Source organism: Bubalus kerabau, chromosome 19 (genome assembly GCF_029407905.1).
Source record: "Bubalus kerabau isolate K-KA32 ecotype Philippines breed swamp buffalo chromosome 19, PCC_UOA_SB_1v2, whole genome shotgun sequence".
Classification (NCBI taxonomy): domain Eukaryota; kingdom Metazoa; phylum Chordata; class Mammalia; order Artiodactyla; family Bovidae; genus Bubalus; species Bubalus kerabau.
In genome coordinates this window covers 68,630,803-68,651,668 of record NC_073642.1, presented here as the reverse complement: position 1 = coordinate 68,651,668, position 20,866 = coordinate 68,630,803, and the positions used below count along the sequence as shown (strand labels likewise).

The 20,866-nt window shown below is 41.8% G+C and overlaps 1 protein-coding gene across 11 annotated transcripts in view; it reads right to left on the bottom strand.

Moving 5' to 3' along the window:
* MARK3 (microtubule affinity regulating kinase 3) overlaps nt 1–20,866 on the bottom strand; it is a 114,977-nt gene that overhangs the window by 50,252 nt on the left and 43,859 nt on the right. The window contains exon 1 of one of the 11 annotated variants that reach the window (XM_055556450.1): nt 18,897–19,049. The exons of the other annotated variants lie outside the window; for them this stretch is intronic. The gene's annotated coding sequence lies outside the window, so the exon portion shown is untranslated. Of the gene's footprint in view, nt 1–18,896; nt 19,050–20,866 lie in introns of those variants that run through there. 11 annotated transcript variants of the gene reach the window in all.

The window sequence follows — 20,866 nt, the reverse complement described above, 5'->3', positions numbered from 1 at the left end:
GGCAAAGACCCGGATCCTGGTGATGAGAATCCTGAAGAGACGCTAAGCCTACAGTACCACAGAAAAAACAAATGTCTCCAAAGCCAGGACCAAGGACATACAGAAATTATCCTTGGGAAAAAACAATTTTATCAATTGACCTAAAAATAAAATGAGCAGGGTCTTTACTGGGGGTTCAGTGGTGAGGAATTTGCCTGCCAACGCAGGAGACACAGGTTCAATCCCTCATGCAGGAAGACCACATATGCCAGAGAGCAACCAAACCTGTATGTCACAACTACTGAGCTGTGCTCTACAGCCCAGGAGCTGCAACTCCTGAAGCCCGTGTGCCTAAGGCCTGTGCTCTGCAACAAGAGACGCCACTACAATGAGAAGCCCGTGCTTGGCAACTAGACAGAAAGCCCATGCAGCAACAAAGACCCAGCACTGCCAAAAATAAATAAATAAATAAAATAAAATAAGCATATCAGAGAGGGCACGGGGCGGGGTACTGTCACAGTCACCAAACTGCGACATAAGCCATCACGGCAAAGGCGACCCGACCGGCTTCTCCGGAAATACAGGTATGAGACAGGCCAAAGGCCGAGAGCCTGTCAGCTGGGCAACCGACTGGATGACAACTTATGTGTTAGAAATAATGAACAGGTATACAATCAACAACCTCTTCTTTACTAGGAAAGAGCTGTACTGTAAACTCAAGGTTATAAGTAAACACTCAGTGGGTAACGGAGAGGAGGCCGAGTTGAAGCCGACACCCATGTTTGTGAATTTGGGTGCCACTGTGAGACAGAGAAGACTCCAGCTGCAGTGAGGAAGGGTGGCAGCTGGAGTCTGCTTTAGGACACACCCCGTGAACAGCAATTAAGTGAGGACAGTGAGAACAAAGCTCAGTAGCTGGTATTTTGGTTTGAAGCTCAGGAAGAAATCTGGGCTATTCTGGAGAATTATCAGCATAGGGATAGTATCCTTGGAAGGAAATGACAACTGCCTAGCTGAAAAATGGAAAGACAGAAACATCAACAAACATGCATTTCAGAGCGAAAACGAGATGGGGGTCACAATAGAGACACAGGAAAACGCAGCTGGAGCGACAGAACGAAAACCCAGACACCAGAGTCCAGTGCCTCCCTCAGACTGACAAGGGGGGGTCACAAACCTTGATTTATGCCCAGCCTCCCCGACCCTAACACCTCCAGGGTACCTCATGAAGGAAGGAGGGGAGGACGGCCACCTACTTCTCCTCAGTATGTCCCTCTGTCTCACTCACCACACTGACCACAGAACCTCTGCTGAACAAAAGAACAGATCAAAGACTCTCAGACAGCCCTGAGGGGGAGAGCCTGGCAAACGCCAGAGTTCATGGAGAAGGAATTGCCAAGAAAGGCTGGTGTGACCAAGAAAAAAATACACATGTCTTCGCCTCTCTATAAACAGGGTATTTCTGGAAGGACCAAAGAAACTGATGCCACTGGCTGTCTCTGGGCAGGCATCTGGGCGGGTAAAGACTTTGACTTTTATCTGTCCTGTGAACTCTGAAGCACAACTGAATTATCTATCTATCTAATTATCTATTTATCTAAATATCTAATTATCTATCTCCTTTTCTACAATTAATTTTAAGAAAAAGGTTGAAAATACAGTTGTTTTGTTTTTTTTTTATAAAAGGGGAATTTCTCAAAAAGAAAAGGTAGCTGAAAGTTGCTGTATTCTGAGGACTGTTAACAAGAGTTTACTATTCTTTTCATGGTGTGGGCCAAAGCTGCTGGTGGGTGGAAGGCAAGCAAGTTTTCCAGGGAATGTCTTTAAAGACCAGCAAATATGAGAGCCAGCAGAGTAAGGCAAAACCTAAGGAGCTTAAAGAGAGTTCAATTACTCTCAGAACCACCCTAACATGAAAATAACAACAGAATAGGAAAGCTAACAAATGACAGAGAAATTAATTAAAAGCATTATTAAAATCTGTTTGTCTAACACTAGGCAAAAGCATGACCTGTCTCCTACCCAGGAAGAGCTGCCTACAGATAGGAGGACATAAACGTGTGGATGTTGTGGTTCAGTCGCTGTCTTCTGTGACCCCATGAACCATAGCCTACCAGGCTTCTCTGTCCATGCGATTTCTCAGGCAAGAACACTGGTGTGGGTTGCCATATATTTCTCCAGGGAAATCTTCCCAACCCAGAGATCAAACCAGAGTCTCCTGCTTGGCAGGCAGATTCTTTACTATTGAGTCACCAGGGAAGCCCATGTGTAGATGTACTGCATGTAATTAACCAGTATTTTACTGATATCAGTTCAGTTCAGTCGCTCAGTCGTGTCTGACTCTTCGACCCCATGAATTGCAGCACGCCAGGCCTCCCTGTCCATCACCCAACTCCCGGAGTTCACCCAGACTCACGTCCATCGAGTCAGCGATGCCATCCAGCCATCTCATCCGCTGTCGTCCCCTTCCCCTCCTGCCCCCGATCCCTCCCAGCATCAGAGTCTTCTCCAATGAGTCAACTCTTCGCATGAGGTGGCCAAAGTATTGGAGTTTCAGCTTTAGCATCATTCCTTCCAAAGAAATCCCAGGGCTGATCTCCTTCAGAATGGACTGGTTGGATCTCCTTGCAGTCCAAGGGACTCTCAAGAGTCTTCTCCAACACCACAGTTCAAAAGCATCAATTCTTCGGTGCTCAGCCTTCTTCACAGTCCAACTCTCATATCCATACATGACCACAGGAAAAACCATAGCCCTGACTAGACGGACCTTTGTTGGCAAAGTAACGTCTCTGCTTTTGAATATGCTATCTAGGTTGGACATAACTTTTCTTCCAAGGAGTAAGCGTCTTTTAATTTCATGGCTGCAGTCACCATCTGCAGTGATTTTGGAGCCCCAAAAATAAAGTCTGACACTGTTTCCACTGTTTCCCCATCTATTTCCCATGAAGTGATGGGACCGGATGCCATGATCTTCATTTTCTGAATGTTGAGCTTTAAGCCAACTTTTTCAATCTCCACTTTCACTTTCATCAAGAGGCTTTTGAGTTCCTCTTCACTTTCTGCTATAAGGGTCGTATAATCTGCATATCTGAGGTTATTGATATTTCTCCCGGCAATCTTGATTCCGCTTGTGCTTCTTCCAGTCCAGCATTTCTCATGATGTACTCTGCATATAAGTTAAATAAGCAGGGTGACAATATACAGCCTTGACATACTCCTTTTCCTATTTGGAACCAGCCTGTGGTTCCATGTCCAGTTCTAACTGTTGCTTCCTGGCCTGCATATAGGTTTCTCAAGAGGCAGGTCAGGTGGTCTGGTATTCCCATCTCTTTCAGAATTTCCCACAGTTTATTGTGATCCACACAGAAGAAATGCAGTAGCCATCATGGTCAAGAAAAGAGTCTGAAATGCAGTACTTGGATGCAATCTCAAAAACAACAGAATGATCTCTGTTCGTTTCCAAGGAAAACCATTCAATATCACAGTAATCCAAGTCTGTGCCCCAACCAGTAACGCTGAAGAAGCTGAAGTTGAACGGTTCTATGAAGACGTACAAGACCTTTTAGAACTAACACCCAAAAAAGATGTCCTTTTCATTATAGGGGACTGGAATGCAAAAGTAGGAAGTCAAGAAACACCTGGAGTAACAGACAAATTTGGCCTTGGAATACACAATGAAGCAGGGCAAAGACTAATAGAGTTTTGCCAAGAGAACGCACTGGTCATAGCAAACACCCTCTTCCAACAACACAAGAGAAGACTCTACACATGGACATCACCAGATGGTCAACACCGAAATCAGACTGATTATATTCTTTGCAGCCAAAGATGGAAAAGCTCTATACAGTCAACAAAAACAAGACCAGGAGCTGACTGTGGCTCAGATCATGAACTCCTTATTGCCAAATTCAGACTTAAATTGAAGAAAGTAGGGAAAAACACTAGACCATTCATGCATGACCTAAATCAAATCCCTTATGATTCTACAGTGGAAGTGGGAAATAGATCACTGAAAGCACGTAGGGTTATCGCTAACTTTTGGCCACTGAACTATTACAGTGAGCATCCTTGTGTATATATATCCTCATACATTTCTGAAACTATATTGGCAGAGCAGATTCTTAGAAACTGAATAGAAGCCAACGGCATACATGCTTCTAAAATTTTGTCCGTACTTACATTACTGCCAATAAGAGAGTTCCTGATTCTCCACACTCTTGCCAACAATATGAATTATCAGTTTTGCAAATCTGATGTGAAAAACACGTTATCTTTTCGGATGTGGATGTTGAACGGTCTTACTTGAACACTGACCATCTGTCCTATTAATTGCCTGAGTATATCTTTTGACTATTTTCTATTAGGTTATATACTCCTGTTTCTCCTCAATTTGCAAGACTTTCCATAGTAAGGAAATAGGATCTTTGTCTGCAATAGCAGACAATGTTGGGTACTTATCCAAATTTATCCTGACTCTTTCTTTGCTGGCTTTTCAGAAACAATCCTTTCAGCTTCTTTAGCTATGTCATCTATTGTTCACCTACATATTTCTAAAATGCCAGATTATACAGCTTCCTTGATTTCCCACTGTGGATTTAGCTTTCCCAAAGCCCTTCCAACCAGACTTATGCTTTCCCTCTCCAACGTCTTCATGAGGTTCTATTATAGTTTTGGCAAAATAGTTTAATTTTTATTGCTCAAAGTAGTACATGTATGTAGCTTTGAAAGTCGAACTGTGTAATGTAGTCTCTCTCTCCACCCTCAACCCTTGTTCACAGCAACAAGCCCTCTTATCTCAGGTATCTGAGCTGCCTTACTTTGGAACAGAAGTATGATTTCTTAGCTCCTCCCTCTTGATTAACTATTGACTTGGTAACACTAGCAATAAGACTGCTCTGACATCCTGCCCCCCCACTCCACATCTCTTCCCTCCTTCCTCTGATCAGTCACCATAATATTTGGCTAAACTATTCAGTTTGCATTATAAATATTCTTTACAGCCACACTAGGAATGCATTTCCATTCTTTCTTATTTATCAAAAATGTTTTGATTTCCTTTGAGCTAATAATTGTTTTAGTTATTCTGTTAACTTAGGTTTTCTGTATATCTCTCACTTTACTGGTCCATCCTTAAGCTTTGTAATGGAAGTATATATCTCCTCTCAAATACTTTCAAATAGTCAAGTATTCTTTTTCCCCTCTCTGAAGATATTAATATTCTGGAGGCCTTTGTTCTGTTCTTAAGACCCGCTGTGTTGGATTTCCTGTTCTGGATCCTATGCTTTCCCACTTGTGAGTATCCTCCCTTGCTAGCCCCACGAATATTCCTGAGCAAGGGTAAGCAGATGTCTAAATTCAAGACCTTGCATGGCCCAGAATGTTCTGATTCCACCTTCAGCTTTGATTGACATTTGGCTGGGTAAAGAATTCTAAAGTTTTCTCTGGTAACTTTTTGGTACCAAAAAGTTGGTAACGGTCAAGTTTTCTCTGAAAGTGCCCCACCCCCATTTTAAAGAGAAAAACTTGACATATAATATATATTGTGTTTAAGTCTAAGGTGTACAATGTGATGATTTGATACACACAGATACTGTGATAGCTTTACCACAATAAAGCTAGTTAACATATCCTTCACCTCACATGATTACCATTTTTTTGTTGTTGTTATGGTGAGAATATTTAAGACCCATTCTCAGAGCAACTGTCAAGTCCCCAACACTTGTTAACCACAGTCCCCATGCTGTACATTAGACACCTGGAACTTCCCATCTCACAGCTGGAAGCCTGTACCCTCTGACGAGTCGCTCCCCATGTCCCTCAACCTCCCACTCCCTGGCAGCCACTATGAACACTGTTTATATAAGTTCAGCTTTTTTTTTCTTTTTTTAAGATTCCACATAATTGATATCATAACTCCAATACTTTGGCCACCTGATGCAAAGGGCCAACTCATTAGAAAAGACCTTGATGCTGGGAAAGATTGAAGGCAGGAGGAAAAGGGAACAACAGAGAATGAGATGGTTGGACGGCATCACCAGCCCAATGGACATGAGTTTGAGCAAACTCCAGGAGATGGTGAAGGACAGCCTGGCATGCTGCAGTCCATGGGGTCGCAAAGAGTCGGACACAACTGAGTGACTGAACAACAAGTGTTTGTCTTTGTCTGATTTAACTCAGCATAATGCACTTAAGGTCCATCCATGTTGTCACAAAGGGCAGGATTTCCATTTTTACAGCTGAACGATATTCCTATTATTATATAGCATAGACAATTATGGAATATATAATAATACCCCTCACACTTTTTTCATCCACTCATCTGTCAATGAACACTTAGGCTGTGGCCCTGACTTGGCTATTGAGAGCAACACTGCAACAAACACGGAGGTCAGACACCTCTTCGAGATAGTAACTATGTTTCCTATGGATACACATTCAGAAACGGACTGCTGAGTTGTATGATAGCTCTGTTTTTAATTTTTTGAGAAACCGCCACACTGTTTTCCACAGTAGTTGTTTAGATTCTGACCAACAGTACACATTTCCCATTTCTCCACACTCTTTTGCTAGCCATTCTAACAGGTGTGAGGTGATATATCTCACTGTGGTTTCAGTTTGCATTCCCCTGATGGTTAGTGATGTTAAACACCTCTTCATGTACTTGTTGGTTATCCGAATGTCTTCTTTGGAAAAATTCCTATTCAGATTCTTTGTTGTTTTTACCTTGGATTCTTTAGGGTCTTACTTGCTGTTGGGTGTTGAGAGCTCCTCCTCTTGCCTTGTGCAGGCTGCCTCCTCCCTTTGCCGACCGCTTCTTCTGGCCGTGCGCGAGCTCTGTAGGCCCATTTTTTGTGCTTGCGCTTCTAGTGTCACATAAAAAATCACTGCTAAGAACAATGTCAAGCTTTTCCCCTCTGCTTTCTTCCATGAACTTTGTTTTCAGATCTTCCACTTAAATCCTTAATCCATTTTGAGTTAATTTTTGTGAGTGGTGTAAGACAGGGGTCCAGTTTCATTCTTTTACATAGGAATATTCAGTTCTCTCAGAATTTTAAAGGCTTTGATCCATTTTCTTCCAGTTTACAGTGATATGGACTGGTATGATGACATTCTGTTACAATTCTTTATGACCTATCTTCCCCCTCTTTCTTCTAATTTTGATGTATATATGTTTTAAGGTACCACAGATTCAGTCTCTGTGGTACTTTAGCATTCAGTCCAGATGCATTGCAGATCTTTTGTCCTTTACTGCATTGGCACCAAGCCTTTCAATCTGGAAATTCAGGTCCTACAGTTCTGGGAAGTCACATGCTAGTCTTTGATAATCTTCCCTCCTATCCCCAGTTCTTCTTACAACTCCTCTTCATCAGAAACTAGACCTCCTAGATAGGCACTTCAGTTTTATGTGGTATCTTAATTTTCATCTCTGTGAACTGAGAGCCTTTGTTGACTTTATTTTGTAACCCCTTTACTGAATTTCTTTCCAATACCATGAACTCGCCTCCCCCAGGAGTGCTTCCTCAGTGCGCCGCGTTCTTCTCTCATGAATGCAATGGTGATTGTTGCACTGTCTCCCTTATTTTAAGCTCTTTGAAAACACCAATTGCAGTGTGTGTGTGTGTGTGTGTGTGTGTGTGTGTGTGTGTGTGTGTGTGTTTCTAAAGTAGTTGAGTTTCCTCTTCAGTGTTCCTTTCTCTTATTCCTGTTTGCTTCAGGTTATCCTCAAGTATTTGGAAATTCTTGGCTGTCCGCCCATATTTAAGAGAGGCACCAAAACGCTGGACTGAATGTTATATAAGAGCTGGACCAGAGGATGACCAGACAGAGATTAAGTAGATTCACTGAAAGACATTAAATGTCTCTAGCTATATTTTCATTTAGCTCAATTCTCCTGGAGAAGAATCCTCCACTCTCCTATTAGGCAGCATGAAGGGCTAAGAGAGTTCTGGGGAGCAAGCAAAGAGACAGGAGACGTCCATCACTCAGCGGGCCCCTGTTTTTAGTATGCTATGCTAAGTCACTTCAGTCGTGTACGACTCTTCACGACCCCATGGACTGCAGCCGACCAGGCTCCTCTGTCCATGGGATTTTCCAGGCAAGAGTACTGGAGTGGGGTGCCATTGCCTTCTCTGGTTTTTAGTATGGGGGTCCCCAAGTCTAAATGCTCTTTGACTGAACCTCTTCGGAAAACAATCTGCCCAATTTCTACTGGGGGAGAGAAGGGTGGGCTGCCTTAAGGTGATATAAGGTCCAATTACAGATTTTCAGCCAATCCTGTTTTCAGTTCTACTTTACCTCCACCAACAAAAGGACCCAAGAGAACTCACTCTTAAACTTTCTGAATTCTGTGGCATGGCTCAGCATGATTCTTGCTGGACCAGCCTACCTATTCCTGCCCCTAGCTGCTTCCTTTGGGGACTTGGTTTCAGCTCACTATGATATACGAAATCTATTATGTGAAAAAAAACATACAATAATGTGTATACACACACACATGCACCTACTCACCCATCTGTTTTCCATCTGGCAAAGTTGGTTTAATTCTTTGTCTGCTAGTCTTCTCTATTTTTGACACTCCTTTTTAATTTCTTTACTACTATTTAGTGAGTGGGAGGAACAAGCAAAGATAAATGTTTAACTGGCCTATATGCTATGTTAATTCCCAATTTTTGAACGGATGTTGTGAGACTGAACTACAGCTTTCTTCCCTGTTTCTGATACATTTTGACAGCTGTTGCGGTTATCCGGGTGATTAAGACATTTTTTTGGTATCGTATTTCCGTGTATTCTCGCCACCTCTTATCAGTATCTTCTGCTTCTGTCAGGTCTTTACCGCTTCTGTCCTTTATTATGCCCATCCTAGCATGAAATGTTCCCTTGATATCTCCAATTTTATTTTCTTTTATATATTTTACTTATTTGGCTGTGGCAGGTCTTTGTTGCAGCATGCAGGATCTCTAGTTGTGGTCCAGGGACTCAGTTGCCCCATGGCGTGTGGGATCTTAGTTCAATCCCTAGTCAGGGACTGAACTCGCATTCCCTGCATTGCAAGGCAGATTCTTAACCCCTGGACCACCAGAGAAGTCCCTCCAATTTTCTTGAAGAGAAAGTCTTCAAGACTTTCTTGAAGAAAGAAAGTCTTTCCCATTCTACTCTTTTCCCATTCTACTCTTTCCCTCTACTTCTTTGCAATGTTCACTGAAGAAGGCCTTCTCCTTGCTATTCTCTGGAACTCTGCTTTCAGTTGGGTATATTTTTCCCTTTCTTCTGTGTCTTCCGCTTCCCTTCCTTTTTCAGCTATTTATAAGTCCTCCTCACACAACCACTTTGCATTCTCCCATTTCTTTCTCTTCAGGATGGTTTTGGTGACCGCCTCCTGTACAATGTTTCAACCCTCCGTCCATGGTTCTTCAGGCACTCTGGCTACCAGATCTAATCCCTTGTATTTATTCGTCACCTCCACTATATAATCTTAAGGGATTTGATTTAGGTCATACCTGAATGGCCTAGTGATTTCCCCTACTTTCTTCAATTTAAGCCTGAATTTTGAAATAAGGACTTCACGATCTGAGCCACAGTGAACTCCAGGTATTGAGTCGTGTCTGACTCTTTGCAACCCCATGAACTGTAGACTGCCAGGTTCCTCTGTCCATTGAATTTTCCAAGCAAGAATACTGGAGCAGGTTGCCATTTCCTTCTCCAGGGGATCTGCCCGACCCAGGAATCAAACTCAGGACTCTGTGTCTTCCTGTACTGGCAGGTGGATTCTTAACCACTGTGCCACCTGGGAAGTCCATTATTAGTTCCTTACATTATTCTTAGTTCCTGAAATTTATTCTGTTCCTTCTTCTAACTTACTACGTATTCAATGTACTGTCATTTTTTGTTAATAATATGTTTAAGGTTTCAAATTTTCATGAACAACAAAAACAGTATTCTATAGGTGCTGATATACAGGGTTACTTTCTAGATACACTGCAATTTTGATTTGCATTTTCTCTTAGACCCCAGGAGTTCTGTGAGTGCTTTAAGCTCCATTCGTTTGTACTTTTTGTTTGTTTCTGTTTTTACTGCTTGTTCAGAAAATGTAGCCTGGAAATATCTCTTACTTAGGCTTATTAATTGTATTAACTGGACCATTGCTTATAGCTAGCTGCACAAGTCGGAGAAGGCAATGGCACCCCATTCCAGTACTCTTGCCTGGAAAATCCCATGGACGGAGGAGCCTAGTAGGCTCCAGCCCATGGGGTCGCTAAGAGTCGGGCACGACTGAGTGACTTCACTTTCACTTTTCACTTTCATGCATTGGAGAAGGAAATGGCAACCCACTCCAGTGTTCTTGCTTGGAGAATCCCAAGGACAGAGGAGCCTAGTGAGCTGGCGTCTATAGGGTCGCACAGAGTCGGACACGACTGAAGCGACTTAGCAGCAGCAGCAGCAGCAGCTGCACAAGTGCCCAATCCTGAGGAAATCATTTTGCTTGCAGTCATCACAGTTTTGAATAGTTATCACAATAATTTCCTGGCACACAGCAGTAATGTATCCTAAGAAAGGGATGCTTTAAAAAAAAAAAAAAAAATCACAAATTTGTGGGACTTCCCTGGTCAATTGGTTACGGCTCTCTGCTTCCACTGCATGGGGCACAAGCTCCATCTCTGATCAGGGAACTAAGATCCCCATGCCACAAGCTGTGACCAAATAATTTAAATTAAAAAATGCGCAAGTCTGTAATATGAGCTAGTGGAGGAGCCGTATATAAAGATCTGTATCTTTTTCTCTCTACTTAATGTGCCATACATAGCCTGAGAGAGATTAAGCCTCCTTTGTTACTCTTGTGTTTCTACTTTTAGCTCAGATTTTACCTGTCACCTATTTTGGAATTCTATTTATCATCTGCCCTTGTACTATTGAAAATAAAAATTTTAAATGCAAAAATAAATGTAAAATAAATGTCTTTAAAATAGCAATTGTGCAATGAACCAGGAAAACCACTTCAAAGAAAAAGTGTGTGTGTGTATAGGTATGAATGGAAACTGTACTGCAGATCAGTTGAGAAAGGAGAGCCTAGACAGTAAGATATAACACATGAAAAAAAAACATGAAATTAAGATTCCTACTTCACAATATGCACAACTTCAAAGTAGATTCAAGAGTATAAAACTTAAAGACAATAGAGAATACTATCTTTATGGCCCGAGGCAGGGACGAATTTGTTAAAAACATAAAAGTACAAAGCATAAAAGAAAAGACTGATAAATTCAGGTGTGTTAAAATTAAGAATATCTGCTGTTCATCAAAAGACAATGTCCAGAGAATGAAAATATATACCATCAAACAGAAGAAGCTACATGTCTGTCACATGTTAGTATCCAGAATATATAATCTCTAAAATGATTAAGAAAAAGAATCCAATACAAACTGAACAGAAGACTTCAACAGGCAATTTACAGAAGAAACAAAAGCCAATACAAATATGAAAGATGTAACACTCATCAGTAATCATGGAAATACAAATTAAAACCACAGTGACATAGTTTTATATCTACCAGATGGGCAAGAACTGAAAAATCAGACAAAAATTTGACAAGGATGTGACATTACTTGAACTGCTCATTTGTAAACTACAGATAAAAATAGTGATGTCACAAGGCTGCTGTGACAACAGGCAATGAATGACGCAGACCGGCCAGTCACTGGGAGTCTGGCCTCTGGGGCACACTGTCTGCCCCACCTGGGCCTCTGCCCCTCACTGACTGACTGGCTGAACCAAGGCGGCTGGACCTCCTGGGCCTCTGGTACTCCCAGGATAAAGGATCTGACAGGCAGAGATCTTGGAACAGTGCCCAGCACACAGTAAGCAACATGCCGCTGTGATTCTAGCTGTTATTGCCAGGATTCTTTCCCAAAGGTCTAGTTTTTAAACCTATTTTCAATTTTTTGCAAACTGAATTTCTCCATGCTGGGGCTCCAGTCTGACCCCTTTAACTCATTACTGACCAGGGGATTTTTGTAGAAACTAATGCATATGTCCGGTGATTTGTATTTTGGTCAGCTAAAAATTAATTCTATTATTTCACCAGCACTGCAGGTTACTACATCCAACAGTTATACCTGACACACCTGTTAAGTCTTCCGATTTTTGTGAAATATCTTCTGCCTCTTTCGCTGAAGCAAAGGAGCATTCTCCAGCACCATGAGTTTCATTTTCACTTTCTGGATCAGAATCTATCACTAAGGTTTTTCTTTTTGTTGGTATAACATTCACACTGTCTGAATCGGAACTATACTCTGAAGAACTACCATGTTCTGAGACACTAGTATATATGTTGCTCAGACAATCAGAGAAAGTATCTGCATAGAACTCACTGAAAAATTCTTCTATGCTCAAAATATCATGATGCATCATTTTTGGAAATTTTCTGTTTATAATATACACTTTGGTTGAAAAACCTAACAGAGCAAAACGTGAACGACAACGACAATCGTTAAGTCGTACAGTGAACCCCTGATAATTTTAGGCTCTAACAGCATTCTCACAGTGATGCTAACTGTACCATCCTCTAAAAACGCATTGATACGTCTCCGGTCAATAACCTTCAGGTAACAAAAGACATATTAGTACATCCCCAGTCAATACTGTGTTAACATACTTGGTTTTTCAGTGACTTTTCTAAAAAGCACAATGAACCACTGGTATAATTAAAAATAAATTCTAATATCCTCAATTCAAAATCTACTCTAAGCCTCCTACCAAAGTGAAAATAAGTCAGGCAATAAACTGAAATTTTCCCTCTAAACCACCTGCAACACTGAAGCTATATTTTCTTTCACTTCTATTACCACTTTTGAAATCTAACAATATACATATATTTTAATTCTCAGTATTTTAAATACATAAGATGAAGAAGGGTTTGTCTTAGATTCCATTTACCACATTCTATGTGTAAAAGTCTGTATCCTCTATCGGAGAAGGCAATGGCACCCCACCCTAGTACTCTTGCCTGGAAAATCCCATGGGCGGAGGAGCCTGGTGGGCTGCAGTCCATGGGGTCGCTAAGAGTCGGACACGACTGAGTGACTCCACTTTCACGCATTGGAGAAGGAAATGGCAACCCACTCCAGTGTTCTTGCCTGTAGAATCCCAGGGACGGGGGAGCCTGGTGGGCTGCCGTCTATGGGGTCACACAGAGTCGGACATGACTGAAGTGACTTAGCAGCAGCAGCAGCAGTATCCTCTGTCTGATTCGTTACACTGATCCAAATGCAGATCCTGGACTGTAAATAATAGTCAGGGCTCTAGGTATTTTTTTTTATTTCCTATCTGATTTCTTCAGTGATCCACTGGTTTAGTGATCCACGTTGTTCAGCCTCCACGTGTTTTGTGTTTTTTGTAGTTTTTTTGTTCTTGTAGTTGACTTCTAGTCTCACGGTGTTGCAGTCAGAAAAGGCATTTGATGTGATCTGCATTCCTAAATTTGCCAAGGCTTGTTTTGTGGCCCAGCATGTGATCTATTCTAGAAAATGTTCTGTGTACACTTGAAGAGAATGTGTATTCTGCTGCTTTCAGATGGAGTGCTGTAAGGAATCAATATTGTTAAAATGTCCATACTGACCAAGGCAATCTACAGATTCAATGAAATCTCTATTAAAATACCAATGGTGTTTTTCAAAGAATAGAAAAAATAATTTTAAAATTTGCATGGAAATACAAAAGACCTCATATAGCCAAAACAATCTTGAGAAAGAACAGAGTTGGAGGAATCACACTCCTTGACTTCAGACTATATTACAAAGCTATATAGTAATCAAAGCAGTATCACACTGGCACAAAAATAAACATAGATAAATGGAACAAGATAGAGAGCCCAAAAATAAACCCACACACTTATAGTCAATTAATGTATGACAAACAAGGCAAGAATATACAATAGAGAAAAGGCAGTCTCTTTGATAACTAGTACTGGGAAAACTGGACAGCTACAGGTAAAAGGATGAAATCAGAACATTCTCTAAAACTATATACAAAAATAAATTCAAAATGGGTTAAAGACCTAAATGTAAGACTGGATACTATAAACCTCCTAGAGAAAAATATAGGCAGAACACTCTGACGTAAATCACAGCAATATTTTTTGGAACTTCTCCTAAAGTAAAGGAAACAAAAGCAAAAATAAACAAATGTGACCTAATTAAACCTAAAAGCTTTTACACAGCAAAGGCAACTACTGATGAAATGAAAAGGCAACCTACTGAATGGGAGAAAATATTTGCTAATGATATGACCAATAAAGAACTAATATCCAACATATATGAACAGCACATAGCACACAACATCAAAAAACACAAACTCAATTTAAAAATGGGCAGAAGAACTGAATAGATATTTTCCGAAAGAGGAAATGCGGGCGGCCAAAAGGCACATGAAAAGATGCTCAATATCACTTATCATCAAGGAAATGCAAATCAAAACCACAATGAATATTACCTCATATCTGTCAGAATGGTTACTATCGAAAAGAACACAAAGATCAGTGTTGGTCAGTATGTGGAGAAAAGAGAACGTTCACACACTACTGATGGGAATGTAAATTGATACAGCCATTATGGAAAACTATGGAGTTTCTCAAAAAACTAAAAATAGAACTATATACAACCAATTGCATCACTGGGTACATATTTTAAAAAACCCCAAAACATTAATTCCAAAAGATACATGCACTCCAATGTTGACAACAGCATTATTTACATCTGTCAAGATATGGGGGCAACCCAAATCTCCATCAGCAGATGAATGGATAATGATGTGGTGTGTGTGTATATAGAATACTACTCAGCCATAAAATGAATGAAACTTTGCCATCACAGTATCATGAATGGACCTGGAGGGCATTATGCTAGTTAAAAAAAGTCAAAGACAAATACTGTACATCACTCAAATGTGGAATCTTAAAAATACAACAAAGTGTGACTATAACAGAAGCAGACTCACTGATACAAACTAGTGGTTACCATGGCGGGAGGGGCGTGGGGAGGGGCATTACAGGGGGAGGGGAGTAAGAGGCACAAACTATTAGGCATGAAGTAAGCTACAAGGGTCACTGTACAACACAGGGACTACAACCAATATTTTACAACAACTGTAAAGGGAGTATAAACTTTAAAACCTATGTATTGCTTATTGTACACCTTTAAGTTATATAATATATATGAGTAACCATACTTCAATTTTTAAAAATGAATTTAAAAAAACCCAGGACTCTAATAACAACTCTTTTCATTAGTGGCCTGAGCTACTTAGCCTCTACAAGTCAATATGGAAAGAGGAAGCTATTAACAAAGGAAAAGATGAACAGAGCTGCTTGATGAAAAAGATTCCAAAAATGACCTGGGCTTCACCAGATGGGCAAGGAAACGTAAAGAAACCCAGAAGTCTGATTAGGCCGAGTCTGAGAGAAGGCGATATTCAGCACTGGTAGTGGCACCAGCCTACAAGACTTAAAACCACTGGAGGAAGGGGTCACCTTTAACAAAGGGCAGCCTCAGAAAGAGGAGAGAAATTAAGAACCCTGCAGGGAACCAAAGAAGTCCGGGACCCAGTCTCATCTGAGATGTGCACCCGGATCCCTCTGCCTCACCCCAGACCCAACCAGTTGGCACCTCCATGGGGTGGAGTATTCTGAAGAAAACATGGGCCTTTTTTTTTTTTTTCTCTAAAACTCCACTGTGTGTTCAGTCACCCAGTCATGTCAGACTCGTTGTGACCTCATGGACTGTAGCCCGCCAGGCTACTATGTCCATGGGATTTTCAAGGCAAGAACACTGAAGTGGGTCACCATGCCCTCCTTCAGGGGATCTTTCCGACCCAGGGGTCGAAACCACATCTCCTGTGTCTCCTGCATGGCAGGCAGATTCTTTACCCGCTGAGCCAGAGGCTTCCACGAGAGATGATTCTAATGCACAGCAAGGGTTAAAAAAGATTGGCCTGAGACTGAAGCAAAGGTACTCCAAATAACCTAGTGTGGTTAACAGTAAAAGTAAATTACATTGTAGACCATATGAAAAGCATGAACCGGTTCTGCTTCCAAATATACAGTTCTTTGATTTGTCCCACAACCAAGATTTCCTGGGATGCCAAGAAAAAGTCACTTACAGACCTCTAAGCATTACCGTAGCCTAAAAAAAAAAACCGACTTAAGAAAACAGACTTGAGTGGGTGTAAGCGGAATTTCCCAGAAAGACCGTGATAAAAGGAATCTATAGTCAATATGTCAATAATCATTCAGTAAACTGGTATGTATCTTACACATACTTTTTTTTGGTTGCACTGTGTTGTTATAAAGAAAGCTGAACGCTGGAGAATTGATGCTTTCGAACTGTGATGTTGAAGATTCTTGAGAGTCCCTTGGACTGCAAGGAGATCAAACCAGTCAGTCCTAAAGGAAATCAATCCTGATTATCCATTGGAAGGACTGATGCTGAAGCTGAAGCTCCAATACTTCAGCCACCTGATATGAAGAACTGACTCACTGGAAAAGATCCTGATGCTGGAGAAGACTGAAGGCAAGAGAAGGGGACAGAGGATGAGATGGTTGGATGGCATCACTGACTTGATGGACGTGAGATTGAGCAAGGTCCGGGGGTTGTTGATAGACAGGGAAGCCTTGTGTGTTGCATGGGGTCACAAAGAGTCAGACACGACTGAGTGACTGAACTGAACTGTGCTGTTACTCAGGATGTCAGTTCCCTGACCAGGGATTGAACCCATGCCCCCTGCAGTGGAAGGGCAGAGTTCTAACCAACGGAACACCAGGGAATTCTCATAACTTGCACATACTTGAATTTAAGGTTCATTCTTCTTTTTCTTCTGTTATTTTGATTAGTATTTTTTAAACACAGGGATTTCCTTTTCTAATAGTCTGGATTTAAGAATGGTGCTTGAATCTTACTGAAAAAATGTTTTCCTGGGTCAGCAAGATCAACTAAAACATGGATTCTCCATTGAGGGCTCCGTCTCTGCCCTGTCAGATCTTTAATTAGACAAACACATCCTTGTCCAGAGTGCAGAGCACCAGACTACAAGTGACAGGTAATACAAAACACTCATTTTTCAGAAATACCCCCAGCTGACTGGAATTACAGCAGGAAACCAATTAAACGGTTTTTAGCAAAAATCAGATAAATTCAGATAAGAAAAAGAATTAAATGTAGATACGAAATAAACTAGCCCTGTGTTGAGGGCAAGTCCTGTAGTTGGCCCAAGAGGCTCAGTGTTTACTCTGTAGATGGGACCAATAAGACTCAAAATAGGTGGTTATATTGCATTAGTAGGGTTTGGGTTTTTTTCTTTTCAGATTGCCATATTCACCACAGCTCCATATGAAAGAATAGAGAACAGTGTTGTACATGTTTCTAGACGACAGATGTTTAACTAGAAAAAAAAAAAATCTGGCCAATAACTGGAGTCATCAACACTGGAGCAGAGAGGCACAGGAAGAAGAACGCCTCCATCTCTCTATGTGTTTAAAGCTGGTGAAGTGCTAAGTCGCTTGCTTCAGTCATGTCCAACTCTTTGCAACCCTATGGACTGTAGCCCGCCAGGGTCCTCTGTCTATGGGATTCTTCAGGCAAGAATACTGCAGTGGGATGCCATGCCCTGCTCCAGGGGATCTTCCCCACCCAGGTCTCCTGCATTGCAGGCAGATTCTTTACCACTGAGCCACCACAGAAACTCTAAAGCTGGCTAACCAGCTATCACAAACATATACTAAGGAAAAAAAAATCAATTATTTCATTAATTTACATAGTTCTTGTTTTTAACTAAATGGTTCCAGTTTAAGAAAGAGAGGACGGACTGCTTATATTGATGTCACAGTATGGTGATCAAGAAGACTATTTTCTTAAAAAACATTTATTTGGCCGTGTTGAGTCTTAGTTGTGGCATGTGGGATCTTTCGTGGTGGCGCATGGACTCTAGCTGTGGCACTCCAGGTTCAGCAGTTGGGGGACGTAGGTTTAGTTGCTCTGCAGCATGTGGGATCTTAGTTCTCTGGCCAAGGATCAAACCTGCATCCTCTGTATTGCAAGGTGGATTCTTAACCACTAGACCACCAGTTAAGTCCCAAGACTATTTCTAAAATAACACAATCTCAGTCAGAAGAAGCCAGGGGAAGGTTAGGGAACCACCAAAAAGTTTACTACACACAGATGAGTGTTCCTTAAAGAGCTGGGGCATTTGAGGCTCCCCGTTCGCCCTGATACAGCCTCTGGCTCAGGGCCTTACATGGCCCTGCATACTTGCAGGCCTCTGCCGCCCATTGCTGCTGCTGCTCCTCAAATTGTCTGTGCAATCCTCCACGAATGCTCAATGAGGACCTCCATGTCAACATTGCAATGAGGACTGAAAATGTCTTTCCATGCTTCATTACTTACTGAAAAATATTTAGATCCTCAAGGCCTAGGTAAAATTTTACTGCAAACCACACAGGTTCACCCCGAGTCCACTGCACTTGTCTGACTTCTTATCGCAAGGCTTGGTTCAGAAGAACAATAAAGTTTCTTAAATGAATTGCTAAGAGGACACCCCTACACATTCCTCGCAACACTATCTCCTCACCCTGCACTTTAAAGCATAAGTTATTATTCAGGTATGGTGAGCCAAGAGGCTACGAGAAGACTACCACTAAAAGGATGGTTACTTAGAGTTCCCAAAAGGGGGCACACAGTGCCATCCAGGGCCTTGTGAGGGAGCACCAGGATGGGTCAGGAGGCAGAAAGAGCAAGGGGAAAGCATGGGCAAGTTTTTATCCTGGTTTCCACAGGAAAGGCAAGTCCAGGCAGGGCGAGCAGGCTGAGGACTGGTTCCTTTGGATAATTTCAGCAGATCTCAGGTGTAAGTATAGTTGTTAGGTGCCCAGTACCTGCAGGGCAGAGAAGTAGCTGCCTCCTGGAGTTTAAGAGCAAGCAGAAGGCGTGGTTGGAGCACGGGCTCTGCGCTGCTTGGTCTGCACCTGAACAATCCTCACAGGGGAGCAGTTTTCTATTTCCAGAAACTAGCGAATTCTGGGAATACTCTTTCCCAGATCAGCCAGAGCATCGAGAATATAAAAAATAAGAAAATACAGTTAATACATCTTGCTCTGTTTTCTTTATGGCGCTGACATGACGGGACACCATGTATCGTTCACTGCTACTCCCCCACTATGATGTTAAGTCCACGAAAGCCAGAACTTCATTTGGTTCAATGTTTATCCTCAGTACTTAGAATAATGCCTGGCACACAGCAGGTATTTACTAGTAAGTGCTTGTTAAGTGAAGGAGTGAGTAAACAAATTTGCATTAAGACATGACTTATGCAAAGTTCAGAAGAGGAGGTGGGGAACAAGGCTTTCTTTTCTTACGTACTTGAAATATTTCTTCAAACTTGAAATTATTAACTAACTTCTTCACCACCACTACAGAGAAGTCTCAAGTTAGTTCCCACCTCAACAAGGGAGATTTAATCACAGGAGGGTAGCGTAAGGAGAAGGCAATGGCAACCCACTCCAGTACTCTTGCCTGGAAAATCCCATGAACAGAGGCGCCTGGAAGGCTGCAGACCATGGCGTCCCTGAGGGTCAGACACAACTGAGTGACTTCACTTTCACTTTTCACTTTCATGCATTGGAAAAAGAAATGGCAACCCACTCCAGTGTTCTTGCCTGGAGAATCCCAGGGACGGAGGAGCCTGGTGGGCTGCCATCTATGGGGTCACACAGAGTCGAACACGACTGAAGTGACTTAGCAGCAGCGTAAGGAAATGCAATGAGTCCACCCTCTGGAGCTGGACTAAGATCTACATCTTTGCTCTATCACCTACGAACTGGACAGCTTGACTATAACAACTTTTTAGTCTGTCTCCTCAATGGAAAATCAAGATGGCAGTTAATACTCACCTAACAGAGTATGAAGAGGAAGATACCCATCAGGCTAGTGAGTGTGAAAAAGCCTCTGCATGTGAGGACACAGGAAGCACCCTCTAGCATCTAACGACAATGCAATCCTATCCAGTGAAGGACCCAAGGACACTGCCTACAGCAAGTGCTCTGTTATCTAAACTGTGCTAACAGGCTTTCACTTAAGAGTTCACAAGCGTTCAACTCCACGCTGACTACATCCACCATAAAATGACTGCTCGCACATCTATCAGTGAGGGGACTCTGGGCAGGTCACTTTACCTCCTGGCCTCTCTCTCCTGAATAACAGAGCCTACCTCATGAAACTGCTCCACAGTGTGATATGAGGAGATGGGGCATCCAGGAATTACGTCGATTTAGATGTGGTCATGAGGGTGTTTCCTTATGATGGGATTAGTGCCCTTTTAAGCAGAGACATCAGAGAGCATGCACACGTGCTCACACACCTTCCCCCCACTTTGCTGTGAAGACACAGTGAGATGGCAGCTCTCTGCAATCCAAAAAGCAAGCTCTCACCAGAACCCAGCCATGCCAGCAACCCTGATTTTGGACTTCCCAGCCTCCAGAACGGTGTGAAATAAACAATTTGCAAAATAAAGCCACCCCGTCTACAGTATTTTATTATAGCAGCTTGAGCAAACTACTACAGTACTTTATACTAAACACGCAAATTTAAGCCATTATCAGAAGTAGTCTACAGCAAATAGGTCCTATGAGACCCAAGTCAGAACCCACAATTCAATTCTTAAGCTTTACCTACTTCCTGTGAGGGTAAAATTAAACAAACAAACAAGAATATCTCTGGGAAAAGAATTTAAAAGAGAGAGAGAGAATAGATACATATATATATATATAAATGATTCACTTTGCTGTACACTGCAACTAAAACAACACTGTAAATCAACTCCACTCCAAAAAAAAGAAAATCTCCTGCT